Source organism: Engystomops pustulosus, chromosome 8 (assembly GCF_040894005.1).
Source record: "Engystomops pustulosus chromosome 8, aEngPut4.maternal, whole genome shotgun sequence".
Classification (NCBI taxonomy): domain Eukaryota; kingdom Metazoa; phylum Chordata; class Amphibia; order Anura; family Leptodactylidae; genus Engystomops; species Engystomops pustulosus.
The window spans coordinates 97,571,766-97,592,699 of NC_092418.1; the positions used below are offsets into that span (position 1 = coordinate 97,571,766).

Consider the following 20,934-nt stretch of genomic DNA (forward strand, 5'->3'; position numbering starts at 1 on the left):
GCCTGTTTCTAACATTCTCTCTCTGACCCTCCACATCTAGGTCAACTGTCACAAGTGCTGGGAATACACCAAAAGGTTTCGGCCTTGTGATCATGTTTCAGATCCCTTTATGATAGAGTGAATTGATTTGGATAAGGCCATTGGATTAGCCATAACTTAAACCAGCCTGCTAGCTCCCTGGGTCCATGTTTCTGTTCTTGTTTTACATCATTTCTTGGTGATGGACAATGGTGTATTGTGGAGCTCAGCTGTGTATTTACAATGGGGCCCTTGGAGAAAGAGTCCTGATTCTTGGGTTATTCTTTTCTCACCCTCATATGGTAAAGTTCTACTCTTTCTCTTTTTAAAGAGTTCTACAAATCTTTTGTGCACTTTTGCATTCGATGGGCACAATCTTGGTCACAGAAGATAGCCAATCTGTTGGCTATCAAGAAGTTTATCAAGAAATGGATAATTGGCTCACTTACTTAAGTAGGTTTCCCCACCCATAATTTAGGATCTCCACAGCTTTTAACTAATTCATTGGGGCAGATTTACTTACCCGGTCCATTCGCGATCCAGCGGCGCGTTCTCTGCGCTGGATTCGGGTCCGGCCGGGATTTAATAAGGTAGTTCCTCCGCCGTCCACCAGGTGGCGCTGCTGCGCTGAAAAGCATCTGAACGCTCCGGAATTCACCGAGGCCGGCTGAGTGCAGGTAAGCGCGTCCCGAGCGACACATTTTCCGTTCTTAAATGCGACGGCGGTGACTGTAACTGTGGTGTAATGGTTCCAGTATGGCACTCCTCTGCGTCAAGTAGGCGGGAGAAGTTGTGGATCCAGTCAAGCTCCCCACATCCTCATGACTGGACTGGTTGGTAAAATCCACCCTTTGGCATGTCCCTTGTGACAACCCCCAGCTCCATGTCACTACATCGTGGTTCCAGCCATTCTCCGACGTACACATTGCTGATGTCCAGTGGACTGCCTACTTCTCATACGCGTCACACATGTTACTAGAACAGTGCACCACTGGAGTCGGCCTGATGCTGAAAACACAGTACCACCATGCATGCACAGAATCTACAAACCAAGTTGTAGTGACATGGAGTTGGGAGCTGTGGCAACGGGTGGGCAGAGGGAAGCATTTTACCAACTATGAGGAGGCAGGGAGCTTGACTGGAACCAAGAGCTCTCCTCCCTCATTAACTGGATCTCAGAAGAAAATGATGGGGAATAAAAGTTACAGTTATATTCACCTATAAAGTACTGTTCAGGGTTTATTGTATGGTTTTGAGTTGGCAGGTTCCCAGTACATAAGGCAGCTCCTAATACATCAACGCCTGACTTCCAAGAAGCCTAGTGACATGACGTGGGATAGTAGCCAAACTAGTAAATCTTTTCCAAAAGAAAAATACCCCAAACTTTAGAAAGCACCACTTCAGTTTCATTACTCCTCATCAGTACAGTTTGGGGAACAGATTTGGCTAGGTGAGAGGCCATCAACATAGGATATGATTCGTTCTTTATAGAGATTACTTTTGCAGGACACCTTTTCAGGCATTCCAAGTCTTAAAGGTCATTCATGACGTGGGATAATATCCACCTAACTTTAGAAAGCACTGTGTCAATGTCAATACTGCTTGTCAGTACTGTTTATGCGATTGAGTTGGCTAGGGGAGTGACCACGGATATAGATAAGGAAGGACATCTACCACCAGGATGAAGGATTGTAAACCAAGCACACTGACATACTGGTGTGTGCCCCCTCTGGCAGGATCTGCTCTTCTTTAAGCTCCCTATGCCATGGTTTTCACAAAAAAAAACACGGCTTTTTAAGTTATGCAAATGAGACGGAGAGGCACCAGGTCCCATAGATAGAGCCTGGCGCCCCTTAGGCTAATTTGCATAACTTTTACTCCTTATACATCAATTCCTGACTTTCAAGAAGGGGACTGGGAGTTCTGAAATACAGCCGATCAAGCACACTGGCCTTTTCAGCTTGCAGAATCAATTTTGTTTCTGTTCTAAATTTGAGTCTCTGTTCTATCCATTGATGCAGGTCCACACTGTAAACTGTGAATATGTTCTAAACGTCTAAAGTCGGAAACCTATTGAAGATTTTAAGAAAAGGCTGCTGCACAAATCTGGAGTATTTCGGTTGAAATTTTTATTCCGTTTTGTCTTTTTCTTCAAGTGTTTCTTGCATTTACTTTTGGGATTCATTCTTTGTATAGTTAAATCCATTAGAAGATAAAGAACTTAAAAAAAGTAAGGTAAAGGTTAAACTGCCCGTATAGAGGGGCAAGGTCTTTGGACAAAACAATGGAACACCCAGTAAATAATAGATGGTTTTGGTTTCCATTCCTCCTGTTCCTGAACTCCTTCGATGTAAATTCTGGAGTCTCTTGTGGTCTTGATTACTTCCTGTGATTTTAGCTTGTGGCATTTCCTCTGCGGAGGCCCCATTCCCTTCTTCAAAATGCAGAGCAGTGTGAAAGAGAGTTCCTCCTACGGCAAGTTACACAAGTAGAGAGTCGGCTCGTTACCGAGAGCCGGATAGATTTATCCGATTAATTCTACGTATAACACGGAATCATAATAATAAACACATTTCAGTGGGTATCAAATAGAACAATTTTCGTGATTCAGTATATTTTTTATTTCGGGGAAAAATTTACTTTCATGAAACCACATGTGATTCAGCAACGGAGACTGGAAAGGTTTTCAAAGCGAAACCTGATTCCGTAATTGTGAAACATTTTTTTGTGTGTTTTGAGTAGAAATATTTTGAACATATGTTCCGAAAAAGCTGTCTTGGAACTTTCATGATTTGGGAAAGCTTGACATTTAGTGGGCAGAAGTTGCTTAGTTTTTGGAGCTTGGAAATTACAACTGAATGTAATTTACAACTAGACATTTTCCTCCCTTAGTCAAACATATTTCATGTAAAGTATTAGTTTGCACTTTTTGGTAGGGACTATGAAAGGATCTTGTTCTCAGGATTTTCTTTCTTGCTTCGGTTGTTGATCCACAAATGTGTTTATGAAACTAATTTAGTATATAAGATATTTGTAACAGGAGAACAGTCAGATCTGCCAAAGAATTTTGTGGTGGTATAAAAGCCACAGGTTGAAAAACCTTTTGAAGATTTTGTAATTTCATACTTGCCAAGTCCCTCTGGTTCATTTGGGAGACTTTAAATTAAATTAAAACCTCCCGAATTCTCAGCAGAGAGGACTAGTCTGACACACAGGGCTGAAGTGTAATGTGAGTTCACATATTAAATTATCATACTAGATTGGGTCAAAAAATGACATCTATCAAATCCAACCTAAAATCCTAAAATGTTTGTCTAGGGAGAAAAAAATAAATAAATGCAAATTTGCTGATAGTATGAAAAAATTCTTTATATGGCAGTCACAAGTAACAATCGCTACTTTAGTTAAGGAGGACTTTAAAGGGAGCCTGTCATCAGGATTTCCCATTTTCAGCTAATAATTATTATTACTGGCTCCCTGCCAGCAAACTTCATTGAGCCATGGGGGAGTCCCTGTGACATCCCTGGGGACACTCCGCCCCCCTGATTTCTGTGCCAAAATCCGCTCGCGTGCAACATAATCCCCTTCTAAATACCTAAAGACGACAATGCGATCCGTGGACCCTTGGTAAATAAACCCCATTGTGTCAGGCACCAGGGGTAGTGGACCCACTGGACCATCGCGGACAATGACGTAAGCCGACACCTGGGAGCAGAGTTTAAGTGGCACCTGATCTTCACCAGAGCCCGCCGCAAAGCAGGTTGGACTTGTTGGGGCGTGGTACCACCAGGTCGCTCCACAGGCGCAACTTTGTCTACGGTGGCGGCTAAGGCGAAGTATACAGAGGTTGAGCAGAATCGTAGTCGGGGAAAGGGAGGAGGTCAGGACAGGCAGCACGGGATCAGAGTCAGGGACGAAACCAGGGTCACAATGGGAATTCAGAACACGAGCACAGGGCATCAGGAACAAAGCTTTCTCTAAGGCTATGAGGCACAAAGATCTGGCGGGGGTGCAGGGAGAGCCTATGTTATGAAGGATTGTGGGAATGGCCAGCACCATTCAACGGTGCAATGGCCCTTTAACTCTTCGGGAGCTGGAAAAGGAACGGGGACAGATGAGTGAAGCTGCGGCTGCGCTGGAGCACGGAGAGGGGCCTGATAAATGTGCAATGTGTCATGGATGCTCCCAAGACCCATGTCTCGGCAAATTTTCTTTTTAAATTGCTATGAAAACCTGTCATTAGATGAAAATGTGAAATCCTGTTGATAGGGTCCCTTTAAAACCACCTCAACGAACTTCAACTCTTTCCATTCTTTAATAGGCGTTTATCTGATAATTCTGTCTCAGGTGGATTCTTTTCTTTAGTCTATAAGAACTAGAAGAAGTGCCAATAGTTGCAGGGTGAACAGGGTCAAAATGTGGTGTCAGAAACCATTCAACATAGAACAAAGCACAAATTCAGTTGTAGGATTAAATATATTAGGGGTATTTGTTATGATTTGCTTTTTATGCCAGTCATATGATTCCCACACACTCCTGCCCGAAGCGTACCTGGTCTACTAATCTTTTAGTTGATCAACACTGAAGACACACGGAAATTGTCGGAGATTGTAGCAATAGTCACTGGCCCATATTATAGTACGTAGATTGGGAGGAGGCATTGACAATTAGAAAAGGGAATCATTAATAAATGGAAGAAACACTACATGGCTAGATGACTCAATCAAACTTGATCTGGGCTCCATGCAAGATCTCAAATCATGGGGTAAGGATGATACAGGAATCAGCCCAGAACTGGAGGACCTGGTCAGTGACCTAAAGCCAGTCTCAAAGATTACCGTCACAGATTAAAATTATGGAAGGTCCCCCTTATCATGTCCACACATGTCCGGGCCCGTTTGAAGTCCCCCACTGACCCTCCGGATGATGAGGAGGTCATGTTGTCAGATAAGACCAAAATAGAACTTTTTAATATCAACTCCACTTGCTGGGTTTAGAGGAAGAAGAAGGATGAGTACAACACTAAGAATACCACCCAAAAGGGGTGGAAACATCATACTTTAGGGGTACTTTACTGCAAAGGGGACAGGACGACTGCACCATATTGAAGCAAGGGTGGATGGGGCCTTGTATCTAAGATTTTGGACAAAAACCTCCTTCTCTCAGTAAGAGAATTGAAGATGGTTCATGGTTGGGTTTTCCAGTATGACAATGACCCAAAAGACAAAGCCAGTTCAACTAAGGAGCAGCTCTGTATGAAGCATTTCAAGCTCCTAGAGTGGTCTAGCCAGTCTTCAGACCTGAACCCAATCAGAAATCTTTGTAGCGAAAACATTCTTTCTAGGAAATCTTAAAAAAATCAGCCTGGGATCAAATACTTATTTCCGCTCATTGTATATAGTCATATAAATAGAAGATCTGATATCAATATTTTGCACATTATTGCATTTTCTATTGAAAATTGGTAAAAGTATTTTGCTGCTGGTTGAATCAAAAACTGCACATAAAAATACAAAATTTATTATACATAGTATTATGTTAGTTTTGAGCAATGGCATTTGACACGTGCAGATCCTCCTCAGGTGTCTTCCTTCTTAATTAGACATGCTGAGAAAGCAGACCCCCTGCTACCTGACATAATTACACCCCAGGAGACTAAAGAAAATGCAGTCGGAGAAATTTATGAAAGAAGTAAAAAAAAAAAATGTGCCCAATCAGCCTGAAATATTAAAATAACTATAAAATTATTCCTTTATTACCTTCTGGATTCTTCATCACCTCCTCCTTGTCCATCACAATGCTCATGGGGAAGGGAGCAAACACAAAACAAAATTGTACCCAACATGGAAAACGTCTTTGTTTTCCGATGGAAAATACTTTTTATACTGGGAATTTTATAACTATGCATTCTAAAATTGTAATGATCCATGACCAATAGAAAAATCGATAACCAATGTGTTATTGACCTGGAAAAGAAACTTGTAATTGTCAGGCCCAATTATTTTCAGTTAAAGAGCTTGGTATAATGTTGAGATCCTGCACCCCACTTCCAAATCCGGTCCAGGTTCCAAATTTAGTGGTTAGCATTACAGCCTTGCAGTGCTGGGGACCTGGGTTCAAGTCCCAGGGTCAACATCTGCAAAGATTTTTTATGTTCGCAGGAGTTTGCTCCGGGTCCTCTGGTTTCCTCCCCCACTCCATAACATACTGGTAGGTTGATTAGATTGTGAGCCCCATTGGGGACAGGAACTGATTTGGCAAGTTCTGTGCAGCGCTGCGTAATCTGTGTGTGCTATATAAATAAAGAATATAGCGAGAGAACATACAAACTCTTTGCAGATGTTGACCTGGTTGGGACTTGAACCCATGACTCCAGCGTCATCTGAGGGGGGTGATAGTTTAGTTGAGTAAAATCTTGTGGCAGGTTGTGGACTAGTCTCATTGTATGAGGAAGAGGCTCCTTAGGAACCCCCTAGGCTTGCTGGGACCCCTTATTTTACGCCTTTGCTCACTCAAAACTCAATAAATACTCTGTCATTGACTCCCACTAATATTTATGGTAATTGTAGCCTTTTCCCATGTCCACAATAACAATGTATAACAATACAGGCAGTCCCCGGGTTACGTACAAGATAGGGTCTGTAGGTTTGTTCTTAAGTTGAGTTTGTATGTAAGTCGGAACTGTATATTTTATCATTGTAATTCCAGCCAGAACTTTTTTGGTCTCTGTGACAAATGGATTTTAAAAATGTTGGGTTGTCATAAGAACCATGATTAACAGTAAAGCTTCATTACAGACACCTGTGATAACTGTTACAGCTGATTATTGTAGCCTAGGACTAAAGTACAATAAATTACCAATATCCAGAGGTCCGTTTGTAACTAGGGGTCGTATGTAAGTTGAGTGTTCTTAAGTAGGGGACCGCCTGTAAACCCAAAGCACTAAACTGGAAGCAGTTCTCTTATTTTAACACTTAGATTTAGGTTTAAGCTAAATTAAGATTCCGAAGATGTAAAAAGTTTTTTTTTTTCTGTACAGGGGGACCTGGGAGGGGTTAATAAGAAAACTGTTAATTCAACCCGCGAGTAATTAGCCGCCTGATTACTAACAGCCCCCCCGCTGTGGTAATTTCTCTCTAATAGTCCATAATTAATTTCCTGAACTATTTTCTGAGTTGGTGACTTAATGCACCAATATCCACACATGTGCTCAAATAAAACAGCGTAAGAGCACGGGCCATTATGGCTGCATTTCGTTAATTGGACGGGGAAGGGGGAAGAGGATCCTGGTTTTAGTTTTACTGAAAAAAACTGATTCTAAACGGGGAATTTAAATCACCACCAAACATAGAAGCAGTGAATGTATAAAGATGTAATTACCGCTCATTATCATATTCTAATGAGGACAGGTATAACGTATGTATCCCATTGGCGGAGCGGCTGTGGTCCTATGAGAGATGGACATATTTGGAGAGGGGCAAAATCAGCCAGTTGGGTAAAAAAGATACTTAGTTGTGACACCAAAAAAAGACTTTTTTTAAAGCAAAAACTTTAGTACTTTTTGTACTAAAAATCTATTTTCTAAGAATTTATTCAATTATTTATTTTAAGTTACATTGACTATGACATAATTGTCAAGCATTTTACCATAAATTAAAAAAAATCCAACATTAATTTAAAGGGAAATCAGGTTTTTCCAATTTAACCTGATGACAAGTTCCCACAGAATTCTTCTCACAGTTTCCCGTTCAGTTTTTATTGTGAAAATCATTAGCATAAATACATTTTTAAAAAGCAGCTGGCATCTTGCCTGGAGATTCACCAGGTCACAGGGGGCTTGTTTTTTCTTCTCACTCAGCTCCCTCATTTCCCCCTCCCTCAGAAATGTATCTTCAGCGAGTCGCTGAGTGACTCATCCAACATCTCTATCAGCTCCCTCCGGAATGTGGAAGTTGATGAAGATGTCTTCTGAGTCACACTATGGGGTACATGCATCATAAGTCTGTCTTTGTCCGTCTGGTTTTTGAAACTTTTCTTGGCTTTTTTGCTGGTCAGATGTATCTTAGCAGTTTTCCTTATTGATACAGGTGGTGTTTGGTCTTGAATGAATTTGCAAATTTTTAAAATAAAATCAAAATCGCAAAAAGTCTCCAAAAGTTGCAATCAACTCCAAACTATACTCTACGCCTGGTCAGGCATAAAAAAAATGTCTCGACTTTCACATCTGGATTCAGGTGATAACTCAGGGAAAACTGCAGAAAACTAGACAATGGTGAATTTTAAAAAGAGACTGTTTTAGGTGTAAAAAAAAAAAAGTCGCAAATGAGTGCAAGTACCATGAAAAGTCTCAAACATTATAGAAAAGGGCAAGACAAAAGTTTGATATATGTGTCCAAAGTGACTTGCTGAAGAGAATTTCCTGAGGGAGGGGGGAAGGAGGGAGATGTTGAGAAGAAGAGAAAAAACGCCCCCTTTGACTCAGTAGCCTAGCAAGGTGACAGCTACTTTATTAAAATTGATTCAATAAAGATATAAATAAAATCTGAAATGGAAACCATGAGAAGACTTCTGTGGGAACCTGTCATTAGGATTAATGATAACAAGTTCCCTTTAAATTAATTTTAAAAGTATTTATAAAAAAAAATGTTAATTCCTGAACAAAAAAGGAACTATTATTTACATAAATCTTTTAAATGGTCACACAAAAAAACTTGGAAAAAATCTATAGCACAATTGACTGCAAGAAACTTTGAAATATATGTTATCACAGGAAAATGTTTCCTTCTCCACTTACTTTGGCACTTATCATCCTTCCCCATTCCTAACCTCATTTTCACTATGGAGTCTCTACTGAATTGTATTTTTCAATCAGGATGGGCAGAAGCTCCCTCCTCCTCGAGGTGTCAGATTATACATAGTGGGGAGGAGGAGCAGCTACATCTCTGACAGCTGTGAAAAGCCATAGACCTACATGACTTCTGCAGGCAATCCCTGGCCCCTGTGGTGATAATGCCATGTATCGCACATAGGCACTAATGTGAACAGTAAGGAATTTATTAGGTAAGTATTGTTTTTTTTATTTTTGGTATTTTCTTACATTTCTGACCTTTATTATAGCAGACATATTGGGGCACATCTACTTACCCGGACGTTTGAGTTCACGAGGTCCGGAGTGTCCGGCAATCATGCACTCCGGGGTGATTCACTAAGATCGTGGGCCCGATTTCCTGCATGTGTCGCTTCCCCGATCAAGTCCGCCGGAGTTCACCTTCTTCTTCCTGGTGCATGTAAGTGCTAGATCTTGCGACAGAATTTGGAAGTGAAATCCCACGCTCAGTCCGGATCAGTCAGACCGCACACACCCCAGTTTGTGTTGTATGGAAGCCAACGCAGCTGCGCCAAAAACCAATCACATGCACCAAAATCCCAGTGCAGACACTTGTTATATACAGGTGCAAGCTTCGGAATCCCCCAAAAAGTCAAACAGTCCAACAGCCCGCCACCGATTTATGTCGCATGAAAGCCGGCATGATTACTACACAATCCAATCGCATGTGACACAACCGCCTACTAAATACCTGTCCCAGCAGCGCAATCCGCGAAAACATCGCAAAACCCAATGGAAATGCGGCTACGGGACCCTTAGTAAATAAGCCCCATTGTGTCTACATTTTTGATGCAAAAAGTTTGTATGTTCTCTCTCTGTGTTTGCGTATTTTTCCTCCGGGTCCTCCAGTTTCCTCCCACACTCCAAAAACATACTGGTAGGTTGAATAGATTGTGAGCCCCATTGGGGACAGGGACTGATTTGGCAAGCTCTGTGCAGCGCTGCGTAATCTGTGTGCTATATAAATAAAGGAATTATTATTAATTATTGATGGCACATTCTTCTACACATGACACCTATTACTGTACACAAGTTTTCACTATAGACCATATGGAATATATATCAGTAAACGTAAGTCATTTTTAATGGCCCATGCATGGTGTTTTCCGGTTCTCCAGACACCAAACATAAAACCAGGCAGTTCCTCCCCATCTTTTATTAGTTCCTACCTTCCACTCTGTCTATATTAACAGGTCCACAGCTTGTTCCTACTTTCAAAGCTTTCTTTGTGCTGTAGGTCTCTCCCATGGGAAATGCAATGTTGACAAGTCTGAATTAGCACCATTAATTATTTGACCGGCTTAGAGTATTTAGGTAAACATTATAAAAGGGCCATTTGGAAGTCAATGTTTTATTAGAAGTCTTGGGGTGGCTTCCGAGAGTTTGGTTGGGAACATGTACGTATACAGCTTCCATTAGAAACCTTGAGTGTCTTTCACTCAATTTGGTGGACCCTTCCTTGTGTCTTGGATTGACTTCCTTATTAATACTAAAACCTGGTATAGCAGAATCATAAAGGACCTTTCCTTTTTCATAGAATAAGTTAAAATATATATATATTCAGTTACTGATCCTCTGAAGGTTTGCAGGTTTCCCCATTTGTTGCTACTTCCTGTTCCCGACACAGCAGACAGGAAATGACTTCTTATATCCTCTCAGCCAATCAGCCTGAGACAGGTTACAACTTTAAGAAAATAGACACCTGGGGTGTAATCTATAAGAAGTGTTAAAGAACCGAACTATTTTATTTACAACAAAGGAGAGTTCAGCTTTTATTTTCCCACAGCAATTTATAAAATGAAAGCTGAACTCTGAGTGGTTGCCATAACCAACTAGAACAGTTTTGCTCTGATTAAAGTTTTCTTATACTTTTCCTTTAGTATTAGGGTAGAGCTTGGGCTTAATTTTCATACTTTTTTTTACCTTAGGGTAGATGATTAGTCATATGACTGGGAGGAGTTCAACACCTAGACCCCACACCAATCAGCTGTTCCAGCTGTCTATAGGCTCCAAAGCTCCTCCCCTATGCCCATATTGAGTGCTGTAAAATTTAACAAAAAATCTACTGCAACTTTTACTCATAGATCCAGGCACCATGACTGTGGTTATCTTCTTATAATTGTTATACATGGCCTCCTCCCTTCTAAAATCAACTTTTACAATTATGCTAATGAGCCAGAAGGGCTACTTAGGGTGGTTCCCAGACCAACATGTTGCAGATTCACAGGCAGCCTCACCTTCTACCCTACCCGCTGAGCACATCCCCCCTCCCTCTATCTCTAATCTCTCTGCAGCAAAGAAAGTTTCAGCACACAGGGGGAAGCAAAAGTGCTCCTATAAATCTGCAGCACAGAGGGGGGAACCACCCTAGTAGCCCCTCAGGCTCATTAGCATACGTTTAAAAGTTGATTTTAAAATGAAGGAGGCAATGGATAACAAATATAAGAAGATTATCACAGTCATGGTCCGTGGATCTATGAGTAAGTGTCTCTGGTTTATCCATGCTTGATTTTGATTCTAGATTTCCTTTTATTACAGAGAGCAAAGAGCACAGCAGTGTGAGGACACATTTCATGTGCATCAAGTAAAACTACACTTTTGGACTATAAATACATTATGGCCCTGTCTTAACAACACACACACACAGATATGGGTATTAAACACCTCTGCAGGGCCAATACCTAACACTAAATGCAGTTTTGCATGACCAAAAAAGCTCATAAATTCTATTTAAAGGACATTTACCATCAGGATGAAGGTTTGTAAACCAGGCACACTGACGCGCAGGTGTGTGCCCCCTCTGGCAGGATCTGCTCATCTTTTAGCTTCTTATGCCCTTGTTTTTAAGAAATTACGGTTTTAAAAATCATGAAAATGAGCTTGAGGGGCTCCAGTCTCCATTCACATCTATGGAACCTGGAACCTTTCAGGTTCATTTGCATAATTGTTATAACTTTTTTTTCTGTAAGAGCAAGGTCATAAGAAGCTGAGAGAAGAGCAGATCCTGCCAGAGGGGGCACACACCAGTATGTCTGTGTGCTTGGTTTACAAACCTTCATCCTGGTGGTAGATGTCTTTTAACGGTTACAGAGTTTTCCAAGATAATCCATAAACAAGTAAGAAGGAACAATAAATAAATTATGGAAAAGGTGTGATATAAAAGCAGTCGGACATGTGCTCTCCTTGTAAGTAAAAAAAGTTGTATATAATAACCTAAACAATGGCATCAGCAATAATAGCCATAACATATAATAAAAGTAACAATAACAATAATAAATATTTATTTCCTTTTTTTAAAAAAAAATCCCCTCCTTTGTGTGTGGCCGCCATTGGCCTTTTGCTATTCTCTTAGTTTTCTAAGAAGAAAGATAAACATTCTCCAGATTATTAGTCGGTGAAAAGACCCTTTAAAAGAAAATATCTAGTAATTAAGTGACACTTAATTAACATAATGCGGAGCTCGTCACGCCGTCACTCCCTTTGATGTGTATAATTGCCGTCCTCTGCAATTTATTTGCAAAAACATTGAATGAGAAGGTGCGAGGCAGACTATGGAGTGAAATGTTTTTAATGGTTTCCTACTGGGTAAACTTAGAATCCGACATAATTAGGCAATAAGTCGCAGGCATGTTTCTGCTTTTCCGGTTGAAGTGCACATTTTTGGCATTCCAGGATAAAATTGTGAAGGGGTGAGGGTTTGGTGCAGAGCTCCGCATTCCTTTTTGGTTTTGTACCCTCCCCCCACTGTGGTGGTTCCACTCCCCCCCCCCTCCAGCTGGTAGACACTAATTAAAGGGATGACATTGTGACCCCTGTCTGTTTAGTAGTCACACGGAGGAGTTGTCCATGTAGGAGACAGAAATGCTCAAATCAAATGAAGTGCATCCTTGTCTGTGGTTTTCTTCTGTTTGATGTTTATGGGTCTTGCCAGGAGGACTGCTGACTGCAACAAATGCTACCGGCCTTGTCAATGGAATTCAGTTCTTGCAGTTGCGTAATGGTCATTCATTCCCCCTATATATCCTTAGGATATTGCCTGGAAAACGATACAAAAAATAAAATTTGCATGCAAAATGCAGCATGAGAATGTGGTCTTTAAGGACATCTAACACCAGGATGAAGGATTGTAAACCATGCACACTTACATAATAATAATAATAATCCTTTATTTATATAGCGCCTACAGATTACACAGCGCTGCCAAATTGGTCCCTGTCCCCAATGGGGCTCACAATCTAATCATCTTACCAGTATGTTTTGGAGTGTGGGAGGAAACTGGAGGACACCCACGCAAACATGGAGAGAACGTACAAACTCTTTGCATATGTTGACCCTGGGACTTGACCCCTGGTCCCCAGCGCTGCAAGGCTGTAATGCTAACCACTAAGCCACCGTGCTGCCCCATGCTGGTGTATGTCCCTCCTGGTAGGATCTTCTCTTCTTTTAGCTGAAGTCTTTGTTTAAAAAAAATGCTTTAAAAATTATGCCAATGAGCGTAAGGGGCTTTGGACTCCATAAGAGTTAATGGAGCCTGGAGCCCCTCAGGCTCATTTGCATAGCTTTTAAAACATTTTCTCTTAAAAATAAGAACATAAATAGCTAAAAGAAGAGAAAATCCTATCATAGAGGGCCCACACCAGCACATAAAATTGTGCTTGGTTTACAATCCTTCATCCTGGTAGATGTCCTTTATTAACAATTGCTTTATTTATATAGTGCACACAGATTATGCAACTCTGCACAGAACTTGCCAAATCACTCCCAGTCCCCAATGGGGTTTACAATCAAATCAACCTACCAGTATGTTTTGGAGTGTGGGAGGAAACCGGAGGACCTGGAGGAAACCCACGCAAACACAGAGAGAAGATACAAACTCTAGGACTTGAACCTCGGTCCCCAGCTTTATACTCTAGCAAAAGTTTCATCCATATCCAAATGCCTTTATCTTATGCAACCTTGTAGATATTACCTTAGGGTATATTTGTGTATATATATATATATATATGTATTTCAGTGTCATTATTTAGTGCCAAAAAACAAATTTCTTAAAGTCGAAAATTTCGCAAAAAGTGTTATGTGAATCCTTTTGCCTTACTTACTCCTAGATCCAGGCACCATGACTGTGATAATCTTCTTATATTTGTTATTCATGGCCTCCTCCCTTCTAAAATCAACTTTTAACTATGCTAATTAGCCTGAAAGGTTTTTTTGGGGGGGTGGGGGGGTGATAACAGAGCCCCTACCTGCAAGCTTTCCAGGCTGTTACACTGTGCAAGAGCACTTTTGCCCTCCCATGATTCCAGCTACAATAAGGGGCAAAAAACTTTAGTAATTTTTTGTATGCAGAGTAGGAGAAAAAAAATTCTGACATTTATATGTGCAAATATATCATGGGTATTGACCGAGGTGTCGGGGGTTGTCTAATGTGACATTTAACACTGGCGCCATTCTGGCCACACTGGTGCCAAGGCACAGATATTTCGGCCGCTCCATGGACGGGCTTCTTGGTGGGTTTTTTTTTTCCTTTGAAGTCTCCATTTAGTCCATTAGCTGGAGCCTCGAGAATAACTTAACTAGCAGCAGTAAATCTTCCACCTGGTGAACTTCATCCTCATGTGTCCCTCCTACTTTCAATGTGTGAAACCTTTAGGGTGTCCTTCCATGTTCTTGTAAATGGCAGTTGTGTGCGTCTTGTACAAGGTAAATAGTAACTCATTGTAGTATGTAAACTGTATCCAGGAAATGCGGGACATAGACCACAACAATCTCCAGGGTTAGAGACACCAAGCAAGAGGAGGAAGCCTTCACAGAACAAGTTTCAGAGAAAGTTTCTGAACCCTATAGTTGTAAATTTGGGTTCACACAGGACCGGTCCACTGATGACTCTTGTTCAGGTGAGAAAATTTGGAAATACAAAAAGGACCAAAAATTGTTGCATGTAATTTTGACATGGAGTAGTTTCCGGAAAGAAAATACCGGAAGGTCCTAATCCCCGCTAGAAAAGAAAAAACAAATTTCTATATCCTTTTATAAACCAGTGAAGAGAGTCCTTAGGAAAAGCGACCTTAATTGACAAATTCTCCGTATGGAGAACTCTTACTCCCTGACCCTAGTCAAAAGCATCTCACGCTAAACCAGTTCCCTACACTGTACTGAAGAGATGCAACCAGGTCATAACAGGGCTGTCTACAGATGGCAATCTGTTCCTTCTGGAATAGATATACTGGTTTGGCGATAATCTCACATCATGTCATTAGGCTGAAAGTCATGCTTGATGTCAAGGGGTGTGGTTTTCCTTGTCCCGTCTAAAAAAATGTATTTGCATATTTCCTAGAATCCCCCAATGGCGATAGAGCTCCACAGGCCTGCAAGGCGGCCATAATTGATAAACTCTCCATAAGGAGAACTCTTATTCCCTAAGTCTCCTTTTGACAGATTGCTGAACAACCCTTTGAACAAAATGTTCTGGGCTATTAACAGTTTTATAAAAAAAAAAGCATGGGGCTATGATACATTAAAGACGACACCTTATTAGGTAGATACGTGATGGTAGATTTCCTTTAAGGAGGTACATTCCCCTTCCTGACCTATGCCTATGGCCTCTCACCTAGGCAAACAAGTTCACTACACTGTACTGATGAGATTCAATGACATTGACAATTGAGGTATTATTGGGTATTATTAAGACATAGGCTTATTGAAAGTCGCCCATTGATCTATAGGGAGCTACCTTCTTTAAGGTAGCACTAGAGGTCGAAATTTCCATTCTTCCACCATGGAAAACGTATTTGCTTGTTCATTCAGCAACCAAATGATTTTAATTTCTAGTTTTTCTGTTGCCGTCAGCAATGAGTAAGTCCAGGCTGTGAATTGGGCCCCAATCCAAGAGTCATTATAGGGGCCCCTTAATTGCATGTTCTGTCCATAAAAGCTCTTATAACATTTTTTTCCTGGCCATGGACCTCTCAGCTTCAAATTCTGAATTGTTTGTGCTCATTTATAAAAAAAAAAACATGAAAAAAGAGAAAATTCTGAAAGGAAACTGACTAATAGGTTTGTGTAGCATAAATATATTATACATGACTGACCAGACTGCCATGGATTGGACTATGTTGGATGGAGACACAATGGAGAAGATAAAGACAAAAGGCACATCAAGGGCCTACAGTTCCGCAATACAGAGCTGAAGGGTCTCCATGGAACCTCTGTGGTTAGGCCTAAATATGGAAAAATTATTTTTGGGGGTAAAAATATAAAACATATATGCGATAAGACAAATATTTCAAAGGGATAGCTAAAGTGGTTGTAATTGCCATTGTATGGTGTGTCTAAAGGTCTCTGCCATGTAATAAACCAGCAGGGGCTCATAAAAAGTTGAATCCATGCCATGGATTTTTCATTAAGGCCTAAAAGTGACCCTCCACCCTAAAAAGTATGATATTTTTAAGCATGAATAGCCAACAAACCTTGTGTCCTCCATTTGCCTGGCGATGTCTCCATTACTCTAGTGTCTACTTCAGGGAATCGGTCACAGACAAGTTTCCTCCATAGTTCCAATTCAATGTAGAGGAAGGGGCCTTTTCTGCGATTATAGGCAGTTTCCTTGTAGAAAAAAGATGCCACATCAAGACAAACCCAATGAAGAGCTGAGAAGCAAAAGGAGCTCCATCTGCAAAACCGGAGACCCCAGATACGGTGACTATTCATTCCTGTATGCTCCAAAGATATTACCACCACCCCATCGATGAGTTGAAAAAAAGGTTATAAAACCACCAATAGACTCCTTTGAATATCTCCTTTAAGAACCTAAGGTTTGGGTATGTTGGATTTCCCGCGTGTTTTCTAACACCTTCTATTGTCGGAAAGTTGGTAGGCCAACATTAATCTCATATGTTTGGATTGGCCATCCTAAATTCTTCTATGGAGTAATCTTCTGTTGGATGCAGTAAAGTTAGGCTGGATTCACACCTAATTATTGCCTTAGTTTGTAAGGACACATCAGTAAGATTCCCAACGTGTCCTTACAACGTGGAAACAGATATATCCCACATTAAGATTATGCAGTGGGATACACCACCGCCTAGTTCAGGGTGTCTCTCGTGTGATGTCAATGTCCTTATGTGGACAGTGGATTACAAAAAGTGGACCAATTGTCACGGCAGGGGATTTATTACATAAACGGACGAAAACTGCCATCGGCAGAAGAGATACCCATATCCGGACAAAAAAAAAAATTTGTGTTTTATCATAAAACGTCACTTTTATTGAACATCAAATTAAAAAGGAGCAAAGTGTGGGTAGAACCATTGCTACAATTGGCTTTAAAGAGTGAGATTTAAAAGCACAGTAGAGTGGGCTCAATGGGACGATATGGGATATTCACTCCCTATTAATGTATTGCATTAGCATATGCATGTAATCTGGGATCTCGCGGACACAGTTATGGCAATTGGGCAGAGTGTCAGACTCAGCTGGATTTATAGCATATGGGGTGGCTATGAGGTAGCTTGGTCTCAAGTGTGAAGTAGGTATTCGCCTGACCTCAATTCTCACAAGGATGGTATTATATAGGTTCAGATAGAAATCTCACTGATCCCTAAATATAAAAATAGATGGACCAATTGCTACTATCCCCCTATGGGTGTATATGGGTTGGTCATATACAATGACCAAAGCCCTACACAGCAAGAGTCAGTAAGTAGATCAGCAGTACAGTTAGGCTCTGGGTCAAATCTATAGCATACAATTAGTCAGCATGTACCTCTCAGTTACAACACAGTTTGGTTAGCACTACGCTATCTACTTACTGACTCTTGCTGTGTAGGGCTTTGGTCATTGTATATGACCAACCCATATACACCCATAGGGGGATAGTAGCAATTGGTCCATCTATTTTTATATTTAGGGATCAGTGAGATTTCTATCTGAACCTATATAATACCATCCTTGTGAGAATTGAGGTCAGGCGAATACCTACTTCACACTTGAGACCAAGCTACCTCATAGCCACCCCATATGCTATAAATCCAGCTGAGTCTGACACTCTGCCCAATTGCCATAACTGTGTCCGCGAGATCCCAGATTACATGCATATGTTAATGCAATACATTAATAGGGAGTGAATATCCCATATCGTCCCATTGAGCCCACTCTACTGTGCTTTTAAATCTCACTCTTTAAAGCCAATTGTAGCAATGGTTCTACCCACACTTTGCTCCTTTTTAATTTGATGTTCAATAAAAGTGACGTTTTATGATAAAACACAAATTTTTTTTTTTGTCCGGATATGGGTATCTCTTCTGCCGATGGCGTCCGTTTTCGTCCGCTTATGTGGACAGTGACATCACTGGGGTAGCTCACTGGGTGTACGCTCTGCAGAGGCCGGGTGAGGATTTAGTACTGTTGCATCCGTCCCCCTACGGGTGCAGCCACACGTTCAGTTTTTCAGATGCAGTTTTTGAAGCCAAAAGCAGGTGTGAATCCTAATGAGTGAGGATTATCATTGAGAATTGTTACTCCTCCTCTATTTTTACTCCATTTCTGGTTTGGGCATCAAAAACTGCATCTGAAAAACTGAACTTGCGAACGCATCCTTAGGCTTTAGCGGCCTGCTCTAAGTGTACATGTTACTCAGCAGGAGGGATCAGAATGGAAAAATGTTGTACCCTGTGCAGACAGAGGCCAGTATATGTCTATGTGTACACTCACACTTAAAAGACGTATACACTGAGCACATCAAAAAGATGAGATGTGAATGTAGCCTTAACCTCCATGACTAGAGGAGAGGTTCATGGAGGATGTTCTCTTAGATAAAGTCTTTTTTTGCTGATTTTGCTTTCCTAGGAGATGTTGGTGGCTCCTCCTTAGTCTAAGACCTTTGTAGTTCCTGACCTCAGTGTCCCTTCAGCAGTTCTCTGCTTCCACCCCTCTCCTCCTAAAAAAGGCTGAGTTGCAAATTCCCTGTAAAAAAAAGCAACATTATCTGACTTGTGATATTTGGCAAAAATGCAAAAAAACTATGTTGCTTCCTATGCCAAGGCCTGGATTAGGACAGCGTTATCGTCTCCTCACCACCAGTAGGAAGGTAACTGAAGTAGCTGCTATATCGGCCGTCTAGGTTTTCCTCTCGCTGTTTTTGGAGCCTCTTTTCTCAGTAAAATGGTTTTCATCAAGGAAATGACTAAAACGGAAGCTCAGAGGAACTGAGGCATGTATGTACTCCGCCGTAGTATAGGCTCAGAGTCACCCTCTGAGGAATGTGTAAACTGCACAGGCGACACGGGTTTGCATTTCTAACATTACGTTGCATTGTTGTGTGTGTGTCACTCACAGTAGTCAGGCAGATAAGGTAACCTAAAGTGAACGCTGGAAGTAAGCGATTACTTTCTGCTATTTCATGCCTTGCTGCCCAGGACTGACTCACAGATGAAGCACTCGGGCTATGCTACAGTGTGACATCCTGCGCTCTTATGTCTTAACGGAGGGTTTCCAAGAAGAAACAAAAATGGAGCACAGCATATAAGTAGGGGGGTTAAAAAAAAGTTTTGTTTGCCAAAAATGGAATTATCTTTATAAAGTGGATTCACATTTTCCTGAATTAGAATTTTTCACATGACATGACGCAGGATAAAGGCCAAACTGGAAGCAACAGATTTCCAACTGTAGACAGCACTGTTTCAATTTGGTTGTATCTCTTCAGTACAGTATGGGGAACTGTTTAGCTGACTGAGAGGCTTGTGACTACAGTCAGGAAGTAAGAGTTCTCCTTACAGAGACTTTGCCAAAATAGGCCATCTTGCAGGCATGTGGAGACTTATAGCCATTGATGCTCCACTTGGGGATTCTGGGAAATATGCAAATATGTCTTCCATGATGGGATAAGGAAAACATTGCCTCTTAGCTACCTTAAAAGGAAGCCCCCCCTTAACATCAAGCATGACTTTCAGGAAGCCTAATGACATGATGCAAGATAAAAGCCAAACCGGAAGCAACAGATTCCCAACTGTAGACAGCGATGTTTTGATGTGGTTGTATCTCTTCAGTACAGTGTAGGGAACTGTTAAGCTGAGTGTGAGGCTTGTGAGTAGAGTCAGGGAGTAAGAGTTCTCCTTACAGCGACTTTGCCAAAAAAAAAGACCACCTTGCAGGTGTGTGGAGACTTATAGCCATTGATGCTCCACTAGGGGATTGTGGGAAATATGCTAATATGCTTTCCAGGATGGGATAAGAAAAACATTGACTCTTTTAGCACAGATATATCCGCAATCTACAGACAAACTCAATAGAACTTGTTCCCACTACATAATATCGATCAGGGGTCTGTGCCCCACCAGTTGCGGTCCCCTTTAATATGAACATATATTGAGACTAGGTAAACTTTAAATCGGGGTACACATTTAGCTTGCAAGTTTGCAATGGCTGAATGTTGCCATAGTGCCAGATAAACTTAAGGGTTACGCGGTGCAGGTCATAGGCGACAGTTGTGTAGCTTGCAGAGTTGTACGAGTCCTGTTCTCATTGATATGAGCTCCTCTCCTGTGTACACAGCTTTAGCAGGAAACTACTCAGGCTGATTACAGTTATCTTTACAATGAGATAAGAACTTTACAGTCTGCTGCATCCAGGTGCTGCCAAAGTATCACCTCTGAGTTGCTTTTTGCGCAGCGGAGTCCTGTAGTGACTAGTCCAGTGGTATTTCGTGAGTTTTTAATATGCAGATGTTCATTGCATAAAAGTATTTTAGAGAAGCTGCCGAGTCAAATGGTCACAAGAACCAAAATAAAGATATCACTATTTTTGCAATAAAAAATATCAGACTAACTCTTACTGGCCCTATGGACAGCTACGCTAGTAGTGAGTTACAGATTTTTGCTTTATTATAAGTGATGAGTGGACCCGTAAAAATGCAAATTTTAAAAATGTCTACTAGTTCAGGTTTCGGTACTGAACCAGTCCTCCACTGGTCCTCCACCGGTGACAACTGCTATAAGTGCTATCACGGGTGATTACTGTTTAAATGCTGCTGGAAA

The 20,934-nt window shown here is 41.2% G+C and overlaps 1 protein-coding gene and 1 long non-coding RNA gene across 5 annotated transcripts in view; one reads left to right on the plus strand and one right to left on the minus strand.

Moving 5' to 3' along the window:
* The window catches only part of RBMS1 (RNA binding motif single stranded interacting protein 1), a 220,215-nt gene that overhangs the window by 50,513 nt on the left and 148,768 nt on the right, over positions 1–20,934 (plus strand). The gene's annotated exons all lie outside the window — the stretch shown is intronic.
* On the minus strand, positions 12,720–19,063 carry LOC140074818 (uncharacterized). Its single transcript, XR_011849287.1, has 3 exons — positions 18,977–19,063; positions 16,372–16,507; positions 12,720–12,941 (listed from the first exon to the last, which is right to left on the minus strand). It is a non-coding gene; the product is annotated as an uncharacterized lncRNA (long non-coding RNA).